The following is a 21,998-nucleotide window of genomic DNA, read 5'->3' as shown; positions in this document are numbered from 1 at the left end:
CATTAATCAGAAAAGAATGGGATTCTGAAATAGAGACAGACCTACAGGGCATGAGGCAGCAAACATGGATTACTGAGATAGGCAATCACCACAAAACTGCCTTTGTCACTCAAAGAACTCCTGCCTTCCTTGAAGATATTAATACTTCCTCAGCTGATAGTTACACACAGTAAGAACTAAATCTTTCTCGTGACTTCTCCTCCCCACTTCTACTCCTTTTGTCTCTATTTCTATAACAAGAAACAGCTCCCAGTTTATCCCGGATGTTTACATAATGAAACAATTAGCATACTCTGTCGACTTAATTTGCAAAATTCTGGTGAATATTTGAAAATAGATCTGGAGAGTGTGTGATTGGTGAAAGAGAGTAGAATGTGATTTTTAGATCAAGTTGACTTTAGCAATATGGTTGCACTTACTCCAAATTCTAGAGCCCAGGTGTTGATTTAGCAGGACCCCATAGTCCCTATGACATCACTAAGGTGGCATAACCCACTTGGTAGATTAAGGAATCAAATACTATGAGAGATTAGAATAACTGAGCGAAATTTTCTTGTTCATCATTTTTGTAAACAAACTATGACCCAACAAAGGCCCTAAAAGGCATCCTCTCTGAGCCAAGTTCTTTTGAAAGGCATTGGTGAGGAAAGTGAGAACATTTCTAAACATTATTTTAGTAGCTGGGCGGTGGGGGGGAGAAAGGGCCATTGAAATGGTCTCATGGGCAGAGTGAGAATGAGAAGACAGCGGAGGTGTAGAGGCTACAGAGCAATAACTCGGAGGTGATTGGAGTGTGGGGGTGTGGGAGACCGCGGGCCACCACTGTTCTCTGAAAGATGTGACTGGCAGAGGTATTTGACAATGCAGAACTCATCGAAAGGCTTGTAAGACAAAAATAGATGGGCATCCAGCTGAGGTCCTACTTGATTTTTATAACCAGTCTTGGTCGGGACTTGTGACATCTTACTCAATTTCTATTCATAAATTATTTTATAGACTCACAGACCCTGAAACAAAGAAGAAACCTGATAATTCTGATGATGTAACTGTTACAATTGCAAATAGTGTTCTGTGGATCTTCTTTCTAGTCAGAAAATTTGTAGATTTATTTATTTTTCCTTCCTGTGGCTCTGAGCTCCTATGAATTTCCATGGATATAGAAAACCACTGTGACCCAGAGACCCATGGCTTATAAGGCGTAGTAATAAATGGCATTGTAGTATTTGTTTATATCATAATAGACCCTGCAGGACTCCCAAAAATATCACATACTACTTTCTCAGCTCTTGAACGCATAGTTGAAATATGTCCTTGGAAACTGACAGGCTCCTACTTTAGCTCCCTGGAGCACAGGCTGTTTTGATAGGAAGGGTCATATAGTAGTCGCTGGGATTTCCTTTAGATGTCAACGTAACTGAGAATGATCGCCTTCCTAGTGGAATCACAGACATTACCATCACTATCAAAGATGTGAAATTTGCAAAGACAGTAATTTCAGCACTCCACCTCAGACAGAGCAGAGCGGAGAACTATCAATGAACATAATCAGATAAAGACTTCAATTGCAACGGATGCTGCAAATGAGTAAAACCTCGATATCTGGCATGCATTTGTTGATCTGAAGTGTGCTCTTTTCCCTATATCTACTTTGCTGTCATTTCGAAGAAACTTATACTTTCGTTATTTTACCACAGGATTGCCTCGGCTCTGAGATACAATTTAGTTGGAAGAGAACCTGACCATTTCATAATCCACAGAACTGCCTACAGGTCCACATCATTGAAAGCAACATATTAATTGGATTAGGAGAGCATGAAGAAGTGGAAGTCTTAGTCCCATTCAAGAGGGTGAGAAATAAAATCCATGAAAATAGAGGAACTTACTGTCTCTGAAGTTTCTGGGGCCTAATTGACCTGGGATGTCAGGACATCACCTGAAGGTAAAGGACTCATTATTATCTCTTGTAGCTCTTTTTGTTATAGAGCAACTTCTTGATTTTGAAGCCAACACACACCACATTTGGGTGAGCAGCTTTGTAACTCTTAGCAGTTGACCGAATGGCTGTCAACTGTCGGTCTGTCCCAGAGGCAGAAAAGTATCTGCAGCTAATTTTGGCCAAAGTACAAGGAGTCCTTCTTCTCAACCCTGATGAATCAGCCAATTCCATAACATATCAAAATGCTGAATAAAAGCTGTGTAAAGTTTTTAAGACTATGGGGCAAAGCTATGCTCTCTTGGGAACACACACGTTCCTTTCAGAACAATGCTCTGGCTCTGGTAGAGGCTGCCTACATACTGCATAGCCTAAACTAGCTGCCATAAACCGGTGCTTTCCCACCAACCTGGTCAAAGTCCACATGCCCACAAATGAAGGAGCACAGCTGACCCTTGAAAAATGCAGGCTGTTCTGTGAAATCCACTTCTGTGCTGATTTTTTTCAATACATGTCCGGCTCTCGTATCCTGGGTTTTCACATCCTCAGAGTCAACCAACTCCAGCTCAAAAACAGTACTTTGGATCCTTGGTCGGGAATCCACAGAGGGTGGATTCTGTATGCATTGTGCTATGTCATTTTATATAAGGGACTTGAGCATTTATGGATTTTGGTATCTGCAGGAGTCCTGGAACCAACCCCCATGGATATCTAGGGACAACTGTAGTCACATTTTGGGGGGAGTCAAAAGTTATACACGAATTTTCAACTGCATGGGCGTTGGCACCTCTAACCCCTGCATTGTTCAAGAGGTAACTGTAACATATTCAACTTCGAAAGGAGAAGATCTCACGACACCAGTTAATCACACGTATCTATAACCTCGCACGACATTCAAAAAGGAATGGCTAACTGTGGAGAAAAAACAATTTCATCATTTGCAGAATGACTAAAGTTGTCTCGCATACTATGGTTTTTGCTATTGTTTTTGTTTCATTTTGTCTTTTGCTTTTCTCTGTTCCTCTAAATTCAAGGAACAGATAGCATATCTGAGAGTTATCCTTTTTATAATCTCTTTAAACTTTTCTGCAGCGAATTTCTCCAAGTTCCTCAAAATGAGGCAAATGGAATAGCGAAAAGTTATCTTTAAAAACTACAAAAGCCCTTTCCTCTGGAACTGAAAGTGGTGTTGGTAATGAAATACAATAGCTTGGGGTTTTTGTGCCTTTCATAGAAGTATATAACTGACTCCCCCAACTGTCATGCATAATTTGATACAAATGGGCTATCTGCCTTTTTGGTTGAAACACAGAGCAGAACTGGCAGGGCAAAAACAAAAAGAAAAAAGAAAAAAGGTCACCTGTAAGTTATTAAGAAGCCGGTCAACTCTCTGGGAGTCAGGATAAGGGTAATTAGCTGGGAAGTACGCACTCTAATTTGCCTGAAGAGAAACAAATGAAAAAAATTATATACTGTGTGTGTGTGTCCCTGTATGTGTATTTACATTTTCAGCATGATCGTTGCTTTAATCTGCCAAGATTCAGTTTTCTCTTCCCCAGTTTGAGGAAAACCCAGGTACCACTGCCAATACTGTAATACTTATTTAATCGGCAGCAGTGGGTGGCAGGCTTTTTTCTTTTAACCTGCTGAATTTCTCTCATTCCTTGACAGACAGAGCTTTCAACCCTTGCATCCACTGAACTTTGCAGAGCAACTCAACTGTGAGATGATTTTTGCATGCCACTTATTTCTCAGTCCCCAGTAATTTGCTCTGCAAATAGCAGAAAAGCCCAGTTATTTGCTGCTAACACAAAGGCAGTGTCCTCCCCTTGGAAATACAGGATTCATCACTTAGATCTCAAATCTTGAGTGTGCTGTTATTTTTTCAACATTCTAATCTTCTTTGCCAGCTACAGTTATGATGTATTTTCATATTTCACCTTTTTCTTCACACTTACGTTCCATCATTGAGTTATGAGAAATACATTGTGTATTTATTCTTTCATTCGAGAAGCATTGACAAATTCATTTCTGTCTCCTACAGCTGAGCTTGTGGCAGACAAAAAAAGTGTAAATGCATGCGTCTGCATAAATTTTACAAAGCAAGAGGAACGACAGATCACATTTTAATAAAAATGACAAATCCATTTGATGACTGTCCCTACCTGCAAAAGCTGTTAAAAGATAGTCATAGACTCTAGTAGAATAGACCCTTGACATCTATATAAACTCTTAAATGGATACTAATCTTATCCTGCATTTTTAAATAAAATTTCATTCTAAAATATAACTTCGAATGCACACTCATCCCTCAAAGGCAGCAGCACTGAGAAAACAGAAGCATGTGAGATGCAGATGTCTTCTCCCTGGTATCCGTGTCAGATCCTGTTGCTCCGCCCCCTCCCCTGAGGCCTGGCACTGCAGGTCACTATCCCGTCCCTCTCTCACTTGTCCAATAGAGCTGCCGACATCTGCTACATTCACTCCAAGCCAGCAAACCAGTTGTAGCATGTGTTCCCTCTCCAACAGTAGGATGACACTGAACACAATGCCTTTCTTCCAGCTTTAGTGCGAAATGATATGGCAAATACCCCCAACCCACTTTATCTCTGCCTGTTTCATTAGAGTGAAATACAAAGTGGGAGATATTCTTTCTCTGCAAGCTCCTTTCTCTTTTTTGCTAATGAACACCACTCGCTTCATACCCTCTGCTCATATTTGCTAGGAAAGTAGATCCTTCTAATCTTGCCTGGTAGCTCTGCTTACCATTTGTTTGAGGAAAATGGCAAATTACAGGATGTCACATTAAAGAACAGGGGAACTGTGATTCCTGTCTATCCTGTCTGGAATACGTTCCTTGTTACCTTATGATGGAGATCATTACTGAGTCACTTCTACAAGAGTCAGTGGCTAAGGAAAAAAAAAAAAAAAGTTTTTTTTTTCAGGAGCAAGAAACTTGTTTTTGACTTTTTTTTGTAGCCCCCTAGACTATGTCGGGCATATGGCAGGTGTTTAATATTTAATAATTTAAGAGGAAGCAAAATATCAGGTTGAGGAAAGAATTTTGGGGGGGTTTTAAAGTAATATCTTGACCACCGTATATTCCAGAAAAATGTGAAGAGTAAGGGAGGAGCATGTAAAAGAAGAAAAATATTCAAAGCATGAATCAATGTAGAATGTATATTTATCTATAATAAATTTACATATTTTTAATATTTGCTTACCTTTGTTTAATAGCTCTATTTCCAAGTTTTGGAAAAGTTTTAGGAAGAAATGTTGAAAGAGCTAACTCTTGTCCTTTTTAAGAGGAGGAAACTAATAATTTGTGCCATTTCTCCACAGGGCCAGACGCTGAGAAACAAAGTTTAAAATCATTGATATTACTTTGTGTGTATTTCACCTACATATGAAGATAGTGGAAATAAGACAGTTAATTAGAGAATGTAAAATTGATAATTCTATAAACGCTGACCAAAAAGAGTATCGATTAACTCCAAATGGGCAATTTTAAGGGAATGAAGATAATCTGATTTTTTAGAAGTTTGTTCAGGTCACTTGTTTTCAGAGGAACAAAGAGATTGACTTTGGTTACATATTGTTCAAATGAATTAAGAATGTTTAAAAAGTGTAGGTGAGTACATTTTTGTGGTATACCTCATATTCTGTTACCTAAATCTGACCTATATACATATATATTCAAAAAAAATAGAAAATTTATTTTTCCAAAGCAAATGGAATCATGATCAATATTTTTAAGCAGAGGGAGAAAAATCTTTCATAAAAATTAGTCCATTCAATTTCATGGTTTACATACATCAAAATATGACTGACTGACCAGATGTTTTACTTATTTTGCTGGATTTATCGTTACAATATGGCTGAGTCTCTTCTTCAATGCTAATATAGTTCAATTACTCTTTATAAAAATAAGCTCATTGATGCCAACTATAAATGCGTATGTCAATTTTTCAGTAGTGATAACAATTTAGGATTTACTATAAAATAATGTTTGGAGAAGAAATTTGAAAATTACTGACAGTTTTCTAGAAATACCATTAGAAAGCCTACAATACTAATTGGTTATTTATTACAAATATTTGACAATTACAAGTCCTGAATCTCATCGAAAGCACAATAGTAAATTGTATATAAAAACATCTCGCACATTTTAAAGAGCACAGAAGCCAGACACCTGGAACAACGATGTTTTTGTCTTCGTGCTTTTCGAGCTTAGGGACCCTTTCCCTTTATGTCTTATCACCTCTCCTTTTCTTCTTTTAATCAGAAAGGAAAGGGCCCTCCCTCAATGTGATTTATTCTAGTACTTAAACCTTAAATTTGGCCCTGAATGGAGCCTTTGAAGGCTAAAGGAGGTCCAGATGAAAGAGAAGCTGACTGGAAAAACCTGTGGAGAAATGCATTACACAGATTAACATGCCACAGCCCCTTAATCAAAAATTCTGAACAAAAATCAACAGGCAGCAGAGGCTGCATCCGGAAGTTGTTGGAGAAAAAAAATGTGGAGAGAAAAGACATCTGGATAGGAAGGAGGGGTTGAAATAATCTCAACAGCTCTGTGATGACTCAAAGAAAGTTAGAAAATGCAAAAGTCTGGGAGAGATAAAAGAAGAATTAAGCAGAGTATATTAAGTTAATGGGGGAATTATTTTTGTATGGAGATGCACATTACACTGCGTGTTGATAAGGAACTTTTTTGTATCATGTTCTAGTAAGAACAGGGGAACGGTTACTCCTGTCTATCCTGTCTGGAATACATTCCTTATTATCTTATTTTTTGTTATATAAATATCATATTTCATCTTTATATTAGTGTATTGAGATAGGTATATTGCTCCGTATTACAGATGAGGAAACACCTGTCGGAGGGAGATGGATCTGATCAATGGAAAGTGTGAATGGATAGAGCTCAGAAGGATTCTGGCTGAAAAGGATGAGACTCCGAATTCAAACTGAAGTCTGATTCCAAAGCCTAAGATTTTTTTTAAAATTAAACTAAACCACCTCCTAATCTTATCTGCTTTAATCTGAGAATGTAAATTGTAGACACATTCTTGAAAGAGAAAAGGTCTTAAAATCTACTCTTATATAAATGCAACATGAAAATTGTGGATTCAGATAATTACTGTGCGACTAAATTACTTGGCTAAAAATGGCTGATTCACTGGTCCACTTTCAAATAATCCAATTCCATAGGTCCGAGGGAGTCTTTTGGACACACTCAGCTCACTTTTAGAAATCCAGTGTTTTAATTACAGTTCTGGATTGCAAATAACTGAATGTGGCTTTGGCTGCCATATCAGAAAGCAGACATGTTTGGCAAGCAGAATAACAGCCCTCCAGAGATGTCCAAATCTTAATCCCTGGAACCTGGGACTATGTTACCTTACATGGCTAAAGGGACTTTGCCGATGTAAATTAAGGACTTTGAGACTGGAATGGGGAGATTATTATGGAATATACAGATGAATCCAGTGTAATCACCAGGGTCCCTGTCAGTAAAAGAAGAAGGAAGAAGAGTTGAATCAGAGAAGATGTGATGAATGAAGCAAAGGGAAAGAGGAACATCAGAGCGATATGATTGTTAACTTTGGTGATGGAGGTAGGAGCCATGAGCCAAGGAATATAGGCAGCTTCTAGAAGCTGGAAAAGGAAAGGAAATCGATTCTCCCCTAGACCCTCCAGAAGGTATGCAGTCCTGCCAACACTTTGATTTTAGCTTGATGAGAATCATTTTAAATTCTGAAATCTGAAATTCTATGATAATAAATATATGTTGGTTAAGGTACTATGTTTGAAGTAAATGTTACAGCAAAAATAGGAAACTAATACAGAAGCAAAGTGAGGTACTCGTATTTACATATATTTCTAAACTATATAAAGTTAAGCTTCTGGGTGCAGTAAACACTATCTGTCCCCCGAGCATAGCTCTCCATATTTCATTATTAGTTTAGTGTGCCCATGTCCTAGTTTTGCATTACTTCTTTCTAATGGCTTTAGTACTTGGGGACTTTTTCAGAGGATTTCCTTTGGCCTATTGGAGCAGAAGTTTATGTTGAGAGTTTGTGTCCCAAGCCCTTCTTAAAACCCAAGAAACACACCACAACATTCAGTAGTGACCTAATTACAACCTTTTTTCTACTCCATGCAAATTTACTCTATTGTCTTTTAATCCTCGTAACTACCTGAATATTTTATCACTCACATTAGATGCTCAGTTAACATGTTTCAAAGGAACGCATCAACGATGAAAAGAGTGAACAGAAGCATCCCTAACATGAGTGACTAGTCCTGTTTACCTTTGACTAATGTAACGAAATCATCCCAATAAATATATATTATTCCGAACAAAATACTCCAAGCAAAATAAGGCAATTTATCTAAATGGTTTGTGTTTTCTTTTCATTATTAATGGGGTGTATAAGTGGGAATGTATTTTGGATCTCTCTCTCTCTCTGGCATTCTTACACACGTGATTAATATCCACTGAAGTTTCTTCTCAGCCAAGAGTTACTGATTCTAAATTTTATCACTGATAAAATGACAATAGTTGTCTGACTTCACAGTTAATTTGTAAATCATTCACAAAAGACCCATAAACTGTTAGCTTCAAATAGAATAACTGAAGAAACCATGTCCGCTTAAATAGAAAATGCCAGAAAGCCAACAGACTAACATTCAAATTACTCAGACTAACTCAGGAGGCGTTCCTGGTTTCCTTGCTTGCTAAAAATTATTCATCTTAATGACAGAAGAAAGCTACACTGAGTTTAATTTACCCATGTCTACTGCATTCTTTCTAATATCACCACCATGATTGAAATAAGGGCATTTCTTTCAAAATAGATTATCTTTTTGAAGATATAGGAATATAGGAAGTTTTACAGGCTAGTTGTTTTTTTTTATTTTAAGAAAAAATTAAGTAAAAATAGATAATTATATACAAAACAATATTTTATTGTTTTGTATATATCACTTATAAACTAGGTACCTTTACAAAATTATAGTATTTGTCATTTTAGGGTGGAGCAATACCAAAATCAACAAATTAAGCAGAATAGAGTAAAACAATCAATGTGTTTAGGGAGTTGAATTTAAGATAATGAAGAATTTCAAATAATTTGGGAAATTATTGCTTAGTCAATAATTAGTGGAAAATTGGCTATAATAATAGAAAAAATGAGTTAGAACCATACACATATCAAACATAGCAATAAATACCTAATGGCTTAAAGAACTAAAAACCAAACAACTATTAAAAAATATATATGTGTGTATATATATATACATATATATGTATATGTATATATATATAATATACATATGTATATACATATTATATATATATAATACATATATACATAAATTTAGATAACTTCGGATTATGGAAATTCTTCCTAAAAAGAATCAAAACCAAAAGCCATGAAGGAATAAGCCAACAGATTTAAGTATGTCAAAATTTGAAATTTTATTAGGATAAATTAAACTATTAAAATAATTAAAACATAAATTACATAATTTGAAAATATCTGTACTGTATTAAAGAATTAATGTGAAGAATATACAACACTCATATATAACTAAGAAAATTATGTATACTCCAACAGAAATGAATATGATTTAATTAGTCAATTCACGGTCCAAAAAATACGAACAGCAAAAAAAAAAATTATAATCAGGGAAATATATATTAAAAACCACAATGAGATATCTCATTAGGTAGACAAAACTATTAAAGAGTTGAACATGATGTGGTGAAATGAAAATTAAACTCTCCTCTACTGTCGTTAGAGTGTATATTAGCAGAAGTTAATGAGCCAACTTGGTAATATATACTAAAAAATTAAATGATTCTATTCTTAAATTCAGAAACTTCATCTCTACAATACTATCTTGATTAATATTTTTACCTGGATATTGTCTTATAATTTTGAAATATTGGAAATAATCTAAGTGTCCATCAAAAGGGGAATTATATATTACATATTTTAGAATCTTTGTAACATGGAATATGATGCAACCATTAAAACTAATAAAGTCTTTATGAATTGACATTGAAATGTCTCCAGACATATTGTTCAATATAAAATGAAGCCTTAGAACATATAAAACATGGTCCTATTTATGTTTTTATAAAAATTATTTGTATAAAAGTTACATTTTTATAAAAGTTATTTTTATAAAAGTTATTTGTATAAAAGTTATTTTATGGATATAAAATGTAAATGCATAGAAAGGATTATTGACCAGTTCTTTAAAAGGGGATGTCTCTTTGGAGAGAATCATGTGAGAAAAACATAGGGATATTCCATTTTGATTTTTTTAATGCAATTTAGAAATTTTATAATGTAAAAATATATGTATATTACTATTAAAGACAAAATAATCTCTTTTATAAACATTCCACATTTGAAGTCAGAACCAAAATTCTTTCTTGAAGTGAGAATATTCAAATTTTTAATAACTGATTACTCTTTAAATCATGCTATTTTTTTTTTTTTACCAGAAAGTACCAGCAGGGCTCTGACCATTAAATAAGTAACATAAATTAAACATATAATATAAAGTACACAACAAACAAAAGCTTCTCAAGATGATTGCTGATAATATCTTACATCCTATCTTTCCACAGAAAGCTTTCCACTTGAAATGTTCTGAGATTCCACAATTATATTAAATTTAATTATAATTTATAAATTTTGAGATTTAGAAGACAAGTCCATTCTATGTTCTCATTTCTCCTCTGTATTAGATTTTTAATTCTTAATCAGTTGTGTCTGATTCACTTTGGGGTTGTCTTTCCCTTCTCCGGCAAAGTAACCTGCTAAGGAGACTCTTATTTAGGAGCACTTCCTCTCTCTCCTAACGTTTTTTTTTTGTCTTGGTTTTGTATCAGTGGTCTATGATCATTTCCTATGGCCCTCCAAACGATTTCTTGTTTTGCTTTAAGAAGTATTTGACTCTATTCCATTTAGCCATGCCTTCTAGGCTGAAGTCCAAAGTATATCTAAGATGAAACTCAGCCTTCAAAATAAAATACCTATATGGACATCTCTGGATTCCAAGAAAAAAAAACAACAACAACAACAAAAAAACCTTGTTGAGTTGACTGTATATGTCTATGTTTGCAGAAGCAGAGAGAAGAATGTTTCAAGACCCAGTGTGACCAACAACAAAATAAAATAATTGCGGTGAGCCTCAGACCAACCGCGACATCCCAGGAAACTGACAGACCCAAGGCAGCTCCTAGGATGTCAATGCAAAGGTTGACAGAGTCTGCCAAGGAGCCAGATGCTGCTGTCAGAAACAGGACAAATGGGCTGCAGTTTGGTGTCTGTTTCCTGTGATTAGCATCAGCAGCACCCGTCACTCCCTTTTCTAGATTAATTAGTAAAATCTGGTGCGAAGAATTTCAATAAAATGTTTGTTCAAACGGGGGAAAAGAAACATCTGTTTCAGAGTTGTTTTTCTCCCTTAGTTATAGTTTGTCAAATGTGTGTGTGTGTGTTGTTTTTGTTTTTTATATTTTGCTTCTGTTCTTACATTCATTGGACATTAAAACAATGCTCAAGCAGAATTAAAGGCAATATTGTTTGATTCTTGTTTTATGCTATTTTTCCAGTATTAGTCTAGTAGAGCAGGATTCCATGTTTTACTGCTTTCCTTTTTCTTCTTTTTCCTTCTGTCCTTTCTCCCTTCTTTCTCTCTTTTTTCTTTTTCTTTTTATCATGAAAGCAAATCTTTTACCATAGATCATTTTCTTTTAAGAAGCAAAACAATATATTAAAACCGATGACACCTGGGGCACCAAACTCAAAAGGAATTACACTATACTATAAGAAGCCAAGGAGACTATGACCTAAAGCAATTGTTTTTACCTCTTATATGCAAAAATGTAGATTTCCCCCACCCTAACTTCTCCAGTGACAATTATTGATTGATTAGGAAAACACAGAATGGCCTAAGACTAGTATAAATGTACTAATGTTTACAGATTGTTAATTAAAAATCTATTACGTAAGTTTTCTTTTCTTTTAGAAGAACATGATGAAAACAATTCACACTTGAATAGAGCTTATAGTCTGCATATACTTATCCTGTATATTATCTAGTTTTATCTTTACAGCAAAATTGAGAGATAAAGAAACTGGGTATCTATCATAGACTTGCCCAAATGCAGCAGCTGAAAAGTTCTAGAAGAGGGGTCAAAACCCTGAATTTTCCTTCTCCAGGTTCAGCGCTCTTTTGATTATGCTACCAAATCTATTAGAAAAAATACATCTAAAATCTACTAAAGAAAAATACATATAAAAGATGGGTAAAAATATTAGTGTGACTATCCAGAAGGTTGGGTCAGCTAGACTTTTCTCCTTAGATAGATAGATGAATAGACAAATATATTATTATTACAATGAGAGTTTCATTATCTTATTTTTCCCATTTGTTTTAAAGAATGTATCAGTTTACATTAGGGCTATTTGAACAAGGATGTGCCCTTTGAGTCACTAGTATTGGATTACTTTTGTATCCATAATCTCCTAGATTTTACAGTCCTATTTTCATGAAAAGCAGGGTAAGTGATGTGTGCAAGGTCAGTTATGAGTGGTAAGGCTGGCACACAAATGAGGCATTCCTCATCTGAGTCCATTCACTGATCATCTTTCCCTCTATCATTGTCACCTCTCTCCTTTTCTACTCATCCACTTATGAAGTGTTTCATGATGTCTCTCATTTAGCAAAATTTAACTTACTTCAATAGCCTTTTCTTGGAAAATTACATACATGTATTTCTATCACTTGTATGGGGGTATATATATTCAACACCTCCATGACACGAGGATAGAGGGGTGACCTTTGAGGGGGTCCTTTCCTGTAATACTTTAAGATACCCATGTTTATTTGTCAATAGCCAAAGACAATAAAAATCTAATTCTGTACAAAATTGGATATCAATTATTTTAGTGTTAATGATGCATAAATTATAGCATACTTTCAAAGAGAAGCCATTATATATTGTTCTGAGAAAGGAGCCGTCCAGATTTAGAAGCATGATATCTTGTTGAGAATACTGCTTATGGTTTGAAGATCTGCCTTGTGGCCATTTTGAAATCTGTTTATAAGTCTCTCAAAGGCAGCGGAAATCTCCAATCTGCTTCTCACTCAAATCAGTAGAACAATTAAGGGAATATTAATACATATTTTTTCTAACTCAAAGTCATGCCCATTTTTGAGTGGTTAAAGGTCTATAGCTAGAGAAGCCTTAGAATAGGTGGGTTATTTCAACTTTAAATTTAAAATCAGAGGGCAAGATGATTGCTTTCACAGTTAATGAAGATAAGGCTAAGAAGCCATCTCCAGGGCCTAAGAAAGAATAGCAGCCACCAAGATAGGCATAGAGCTTATACTTGTGAATTTAAAGGTAGAGGACAAATATGTGGCCAGCTGGAATAATTTTTTTACCTAATAGTTTATTTACTTAAATAACTTTGATGATCCATTTATAATTAAATTATAAAATAAATAATGCATAGAATATTGTTATTTTTAAAAAATATTATAATAAATATGACAATATCTTAAATTTATCCTTTATAACTAATATACAATATAGGATACATCAAATGATAAATATGTAATTATATTTGCAACCAATTTGCAACACCATATTTGACAGTTTGAAATATAGTGTTTATATGTGCTGCAATTATTACATACATGGAATCCAAGTGATTAAACTTGGAGCAAATATGAAACTTCAGTCAGCTGTGAATCGAATTGTGTGCAATATTGTCATCTGACAACTAGCTAAGCATCTTTATGTTAAATTTGGTGTTGATAATTAGATTTGAAATTTAACTGAAGGATTTAATTTACTCTTTTATTTAATTAAAATAAAAGTCTGATTATTTAATTTTCATCTTAAATTTTTGTTATTATTTCAAATAGGAGACTTAAAGCACCTGAGAAGAAGCTTTGTTATTAAAGTGAATTGTCATATGCTTAGAAAAGAGCCATGTATATTTATATGCTAACATTTAAAATTGTGACACAATATGTCATGGAATTAGCTTTTTTTAAAGGATGTATTTAAACAACTTCATCTTTTATTGAACTACACTTTAAAAATTATTTCACAGATATAAAAACAATTGTGATATTTAGTTACATCTGTTTTCTGAAATTTAAGAAAAAATTATCTGTCATATTTTAATAAAATAATAACTAAAAAAGAAATTTTTGAAACAATTTCAAATTATAGAAATTAAAAAATCCTCAAAATAATCAAATATTTGGATTTTAAAATAAAATGTTTTGTAAAATGTTTGAAGTTAAAATAAGAAAATCTTAAAATGTAGTTTATAAAATTCCAATATATTGATATTTGGGGCAAAGAAATTTTGTCACCAAGTACAATGTTGAAAACAGAGAAAAATAAATTTTGAAAAAAAACTGGAAAGTATGGAAAATATTGATGTGGTGAAGCATATTAGGGTATCAAAGTGTTATCAATCTGTATAACACAGTTATTAACAATCTACTTTAAAAGATATCTTTTCTCAATTATTTTGTTTTTCTCATCGAACAGCATCAACTGAATCACAGTAAAGATTCAACTTTGTGTCTTCCATTAAAGTTGAAACTCTTTCACCAATATTCAGGCATATATCACTTAATGACAGGGATACATTCTGAGAAATGAATCATTAGACAATTTTTTTTGAGCAAACACTATAGAGTGTTCTTACACAAGCCTAGATGATATAACCATTGCTCCTGGGCTACAAACCTGCACATACTGTTACTATACTGAATACTGTAGGCAATTATAACACTATGGTAAGTATTTGTATATCTAAACATATTTAAACACAGAAAAATTACAATAAAAATATATTATAAAAGACAGAAAACAGTACACCTGTTTAGGGCACTTACAATGAATGGAGCTCATAGGACTGGAAGTTACTCTGGGTGAGTCAGTGAGTGAGTACTGAGTGATGTGAACGCCATGACATTACTGTACATTATGGTAGACTTCATAAACCCTGGACACTTATCAAAAATATTTTTCTTTCTTCAATAATAAATTAACCTTAGTTTACTGTAATATTTTTTACTTTATTAACTTTTTAACTTTTTAAATTTTCATCTCTTTTGTAATAACATTAACGTAAAACAAAATACATTATACAGCAGTACAAAATTATTTTCTTCCTTTATAGCCCTATTCTTAAGCTTTTTCCATTTTAAAAATTTTTATATACTTTTTTACTTTTTAAACTTTTTTTGTTGTTAAAAACTAAGACACAAACACATACATTAGCCTACGCTTACACGGGGCCATGCTCATCAATGTCACTGTCCCCTACCTCCACATTGCACCCCATGGGAAGGTCATCAGGGGCAGTAATACTCATGGAGCTGTCATCTCCTATGATAACAATGTCTTCTTCTGGAATATCTCCTGCAAGACCTGCCCAAGGTCCTTCTTAAGAAGGTATCACTCTTTTCAGAAATATGTCCATAGTGGTTTGATCGGTTTGTTCCTTTTTCATCATAGATTTTCTTATAAGCAGATAATATACCATGGCATTCTGCTTTATTAATAAAAATCTTTCTTTATGTTTATTTTTCTTAATTTCAACAAAAAGGATCTCTTAACAAGAATGAATTATTTTTAATACAACATATATGCTACTATGTTAACCAGCCTGATATAACAGAAAACCTCTGTATTAAAAAATGCAGGTTTATTTACTCATAATTTTTACTGCATATCAGACACCTGTTTCTTCATCTTGCAATAGCAAAAAAAAAAAAATGGCGAATATACATCAGTTGTTAACTTTAGTCTAGAAGTGACAAATATAGAATACATGGCCAGTACTAGTAGACGGTCCCAACCTGTCTGGGAAACTTGGAATCACAAAGATCAAATAGATATTTGCCAAATATTAATTCTTTCTACCAAAACACCTATTCTTTCTCCCTATACCTTATGGCCTTAGGGTGACATGTTCATGATGGTATTTAGTTTTTTAGGTTGTCCCCATTTACAGTGTTAAATCTGATTCCTATCTAATGGTGATAGTTAACTTTATGTGTTAATTTGGCTAGACTATGGTGTCTAGTTATTTGGTCAAATATCAGTCTAGATGTTACTGTGAAGATGTATTTTAGATGAGAAGGGCATTTAAACCAGTAGACTTTGAGTATAGCAGATTATAGTCCATATACTGAACTTAAAACTTTGACACATGATCTAAAACAAAGAATATTTGAAATTAGAACTCAGAAGATCAAAGATAAACTGCACCCCAATAACGTTCCACTAAAAACAAAGCAAACCTGTTTCTATAGACATGATCTGTTAAAGGCTTCGATCCTTTATTCCTTCTCACCTCAAACTATGCTTCTATTAATAGTTTGTTTCCTTACAAAAGAATAAAAAGTAAATAAGTAAAATTTGAAGAGAATTTTTTCCACATCAATCCTTAATTTTTAGTTTTCTATTACAAATATGATTGCCTATCAGTGAAAGTACAGAGCCCGTGTTGGTAAAATGTCTTGTGAGGTGTGGCAACTTTATGTTTTATCTTCCCCTATTTGGTTTATCTTTCCCATTTCCTATAATGTGTGTCATATTTGTTCTGGCTATGCACTTAACAGGCTCCCCTGGTTTAATTCGTGTCTAGTGGGAGCACTATGCTCGCTTGGTTTTGAGGCTGACACTTCTCTTTGGATACTTACCATATGTTTGTACAATATATATTATACCAAGTTCCTGTTTTCTCAGTGCATATTTTTATATGTGGGGGTTAACTAGAGCAAAATGAACAGATTAAATTATAGTTCGGTCGGAGTCTGGCTTAATTTTCACTTGAATTCATTTCAAACTAAATGTTGCATCCCCATTCATCTTTATTCATTCAACTGTATCCCATGGACGTCTGCCATTTAAACACCTGGTAGTCTTCTCCTCTTGGCAGATTCTTGGATTTATCCTAGCTTTCCTAGTGCTTTGGTAGAATTAAGAACATTATTTTTCTCAAAGGTGAGGAGAGTTTGGGAGGAAATTTAATGTTACTTATTTCCACGCCAAAGATATGCTAAGAGGTAAATTTCATGGCTGTGACCCTCCTTCCAGGGTTCTGTACTTGTTAAAAGCGTAAATCTTCACAGTGCATTTGTGAGGAGTCAGAGGGTGGATACGGAACAGAGTCATTGCCAAAAAAGCACCAGTAAATAGCAGCGCTTCCAATGTCTGTCTTGCTATTAAATAAAGAGTTCAGAAGACTCGAAAATAGAATTCATGTAACGCAACATCAACACTGCATCTAACTTTTATTGTGCATTCGCTGGCTGCATAGTTTAACAACTAAAGAATTATGAGTCTGTACCATATTTCATTTCCACAAAGTGTGAGAACATTGTGTTATTTTTGCCTTTCCAATCAATGTCCATTTCTATCTGCCCATGTTATACTTCAGCAAAATTGTTTTGTATGGCTTTATCAATTGTACCAATAAATCCTACTGCACTTAAAGTGATGGATTAAGACCAACAATAATGGAACAAATCTGCCAGCCCTCTCTCTGTATCTTTTGCAGTTGGCATGTCCTACATTGTAACAGAACAGAATTCCTTATCAGTGGTAGGTTTGACCTCAATATAGATTAATTCTTTATGGGTAAAGATTTCACACCAAACAGAGAAAGACAAGAGCAAATTATAACAGGGTTTTTTCAAATAGCTCAGAAACCACAAATGTAATATGTTCAGTGTGGCAAGTATTGTTAATGATGTGTACATTTTCCCAGCCACATCCATACATCAATCAAAGCCAGTGTCAGTAGTAATGTGTTCAAAAACACAGATCACACACACATGCACATGCGTGTCTGTGTGTGTGTGTGTGTGTGCTGGGTATCAAACTCTATATTTAAATAAATATTAAATATTGAAGGAAAATGTACTAATTAAAGACATAGGCAACTGGGGAGGTCAGTGTGACATTCTGAGGCCTGTTTATTCTAAGTGAAGTGACCTAGCCTAAAAAAGATAATACCACTTTGCAAAGCACTAAAATAGAGTCAAAACTGTTTCTACGGTTCCATGAAATCAAGTTAATTCAGTCTGATAGAGAAAGACCTACCAAACTTTGGTTTGGTACATGCATGTAATAAATATTCTGTGGCAATTTAATCTAAAGAAACATTTATTTGGAAAATACAAATAAAACATCTGTTTGAATTACTGCATCTTATCCCATTTTCCACTTCAGCTGACTTTAGGCAATTGTTTTTCTTTCTGGGAGCATACTCTTAAGCACATTTCTCTAAGAGAAAATAAGTGATTAAGGATATTATAAATATTTGTTATCTATAAATTTGTTACATGTATAATAAATTTATATATCATATAAATTTATGTATATATTTATATATGTGTATATATGCATATATATATGCACAATCATTTTTCAACTATGATCTCCTAATTTCAACATATAGACTTCAGGAGTTTTCTAAAATTTGATTCAAATTTAAGTTAAACATATCTAAGTTTTGTGTAATTTAAACACAGCCTATTAGAAATCATACACAATGTAATATATACCAAAATTCTATGTGTGTATCCACCAAATATTTAAATCACAAAATTGTCCATTAAAATAAAATAGAGATTCTCTTTACATTCAGTTTAATTTCAGTTATCTGATATTTTAAGTCAATTTATTTAAATAACTATTGAGAGTTGAAGTTATAGTTTTTTATTTGTAAATGGGGTTCTACTTCTAAAATAAGTTGGAAAACTTTTTCCCACCTGCTAATCATTTTGCATAGCATTCAGCAGGAGAACATATATTTTCCACATAACTCTGAAAAAGCACTACTGAGCCCTTTTTTCTATATCAAGAAGATAGTGATGTCAGTAGAGCCTATTTGATGAGGATGTTTTATCGTTTATGTTAGTGGGTTCTGTTGCCTTTAGTTTGGTGAAGGTTGGCTGCTAAACTGGAGATAAGCAAAAAGAAAATCACATCAAATAACACAGTTGGAATAAACTGAATGTATAATAGAGCTCAACTCATCCATGCCTTGCCTGTAAACTCAGATATAAACTTTAAATTCAATACTTCTTTAAATATACTAAAAAGTATGTTTAGATAGCCTAAAAGATCTGACTTAATAAATTCCAATAAGTAGAAAAAGAAACACTCTTATAATTTTAAAATTGCTATTAAAATAGGGACTTGGCACTCTAAGATGAAACTGAACTTTTTCAATCTCATTTCCATTAGTCCTGTTTGTGTTTATACAGTGATATATACCACTGTGAATATTCTGTAATTCTGTAAAAAAAATTTGAAAACATTCTTATTTTCTTTCTCTCTATCTGAAGTTATGTATTAATAAATAACTTCAAATAAAAGATTGTGATAGGTAAGGTCCTCTAAGAAAGACTTCAAGGCCAGATTAAGCATGCAAGGTTGTGTTAGGGGAAACCATTGAGACAGAAAATGAAGAGCCACAAACACTGAGCCAGCTGTTCACAACACAGTGGAGGTCTAACGCTGACTAAAGAAGAGAGGGAAGGAAAGGTGTAAATATTCTAGACAGTTGATGAACTGAGGAAGGTTTGGCAAGGCCATCAAGGACTTCTTGACCTGAAGTCAGCCACCAGATGTGCACTATGCCTCCTAGAAACTCTCTTGCCTTGGTGTCCCTACCATGCTCAGTCACTAGCTTGGGGCAGCCCACGGGAAGTGTAGACTCTGCCAGTGTGGTAATGAGTTTCTGTTCAACACAGTAAACAGCAATCCATCCTCCATTACAGCCTCTTTAGTTCCAAGCCTGCAAGGCACATTCTCATGGTTGCCATAAGTGCAGCTTATTCTAGAAAGCTCCTTTATGCTTCCTCTCATATGTAACAAAGTAGGATCCATCTTTCAGAGGAAGAATCAAAATCAATAGGATAGACAAAAATCTCATTGCATGGTAAAAATATAATAACATCACAGAATTAATGGTAGAGGACTAACCTACTCTGGCTGACACCCTCTCCTTGCCAAGTGTGGGAGAATAAGAAGGCCACCAAAATTACCAAGAAGCACAAGGAAACTGACAAAAAGCTCACTTTGTTTTGAAGTATGAGGTCACTACATAGTTGATTTAATTAAATATCAGTCTTACTTTTCAGGAAAAAAATAATAATAATGCTGACTAGATCTGATTAGATTTTACTGGTCACATACGAATATCATCTTCCATTCAGAGCTGGAAAATACTGTTTTGAAATCCAGTCCCTCACAATTCTAGACAGACTTTTTATAAAAATAAATAAATCTCTTTGGGTGTTTTGTTGTTGTTAAGAAAAACAGCAAATATCAAAATGGATATAATGTGTATTCTTAAAATAAAGATAAGCTAACTCAAACTATTACAAAAATGCTTAATACTGTTGAATAATGCAGAGTCCCCAAAAAGCATCCTTTGCACATTGTCTTATAATATTCATCTTTTTATATACTCACTATTTTAAAGAAACAATAACATGAAGCTACCAGTCCACAAGAAATTGATCTTCAGTACTTTAATTAGTTCTTAATTCCCTCTCTAGTTTCTCTGGATCTACTTAAGTTTTGAAACCAATTCAAAGCAATGTTTTAATTATTACGACATGTAACTTAATGGGAGTTCTTTAGCATCTCAGTGCAAACACCTAACAAATCCCTTTTACTCTCGTCCTCTGATGTCTGTATTTAATTTTCAACTTTCCACAAACCAGGCATGCATTTGCTGTAGAGTAATGAAGTCAGATAATCACTGTTACACATTAACATACATCCTGGACTTGCTATTTGTGTCTCAGGAGATAGAAATCATATCTTCCTTCATAAACCTTGGATGTGGCAGCCACTAGTTATCCACTGAGGATATTTGATCTATTTCTCCAGCACATTCCCTTGCTTTCATTCCATGTGATAGTTTAGTTTAGTTGGTCATAATGAGAAAATTCAGCACTTAAAACCTAAGTGTTTTACAAACAGAATCAGGCCCTAGGATTCTGTCAGTTGAATAAGTTGTCTTTAGGTTTGGTTCAGGTACTTCTCAAGGTGTCATAATTCCTTTGTGTCATGAGGGTATGATAAATTACAGTTACATATTATCTGGTCAGGTAGGAACGGAACCGAACAAGATTCTCCAAATGGACATATAAACTTGTTTGCAAACAAAAGAAGATGTAATCATTTTTCTCCCTCAATAACTGGTCTCTTGTTAGGCTAAATTCACTCTTTTGTTTCCTCCCTTCAAAAATATTTGTAAGTACAAATTTCACTGGATATAGCATCTATCCCAAGGGATGAGATAGTCCTAGAAATTGACAAGTTGATTCCGAAGCTCTTCTATAAGCCAATATTTTGTTTTGTTTTGTTTTAGGGAAATCCTTTTCTTTATTACCTAAAGAAAGATTTCTAAGAGACCTAGATTAAAATATATGTTTACAAGAACCAGTATCTCTAGTGAACCCAGTCTTATGTTAACATTAGTAGATCAATATTTTCTAAACCCAAATTCTGAAGACATATATTCATTAACTTTTATCTGTTTCGTTTTGTTTTGATGAGGGCAAAGTAAATACAAATGCATTTGGAATTATTAAAAGAAGTATACCAATTATAATTGAAAAAAAAGAGTAACTAAATCATACACATAATTGCACTGAGACCAAAGCAAGTAGGAAGGCCCTTAGCTCAACTATAAAATAGATATAATGTGACCTCAGCGACCTTCATTCTTAGCCAGTCTGATACCAGAATTCCCACAAGTTCCTCTAGACTAACCTCTTTGTCATGGCTTCTACATTCTCTCTTGTCTAGTCCTATGTTTAAAGTTTCCCACTTCCTCATAGCTCTTAAAGAAATTTAAAAAACTACTTTAAAATAAGGTATGAATGATTATTGATAGATTAGTGGGACATATTTTGGAGCTATTAAATTGGTAACTTCTGGATATATTATGCATCAAACTCAAAGCAAATT

At 34.0% G+C, this 21,998-nt stretch overlaps 1 long non-coding RNA gene across 1 annotated transcript in view; it reads right to left on the bottom strand.

Moving 5' to 3' along the window:
* The window catches only part of LOC120619584 (uncharacterized), a 315,847-nt gene that overhangs the window by 158,854 nt on the left and 134,995 nt on the right, over nt 1–21,998 (bottom strand). The window contains exon 3 of the long non-coding RNA XR_005657565.1: nt 1,884–1,933. This is a non-coding gene — a long non-coding RNA (uncharacterized LOC120619584). The remainder of the gene's footprint in view (nt 1–1,883; nt 1,934–21,998) is intronic.

This window comes from Pteropus medius, unplaced genomic scaffold (genome assembly GCF_902729225.1).
Source record: "Pteropus medius unplaced genomic scaffold, Ma_sr-lr_union100, whole genome shotgun sequence".
Lineage (NCBI taxonomy): Eukaryota > Metazoa > Chordata > Mammalia > Chiroptera > Pteropodidae > Pteropus > Pteropus medius.
This window is presented reverse-complemented; position numbering and strand designations above follow the sequence as displayed.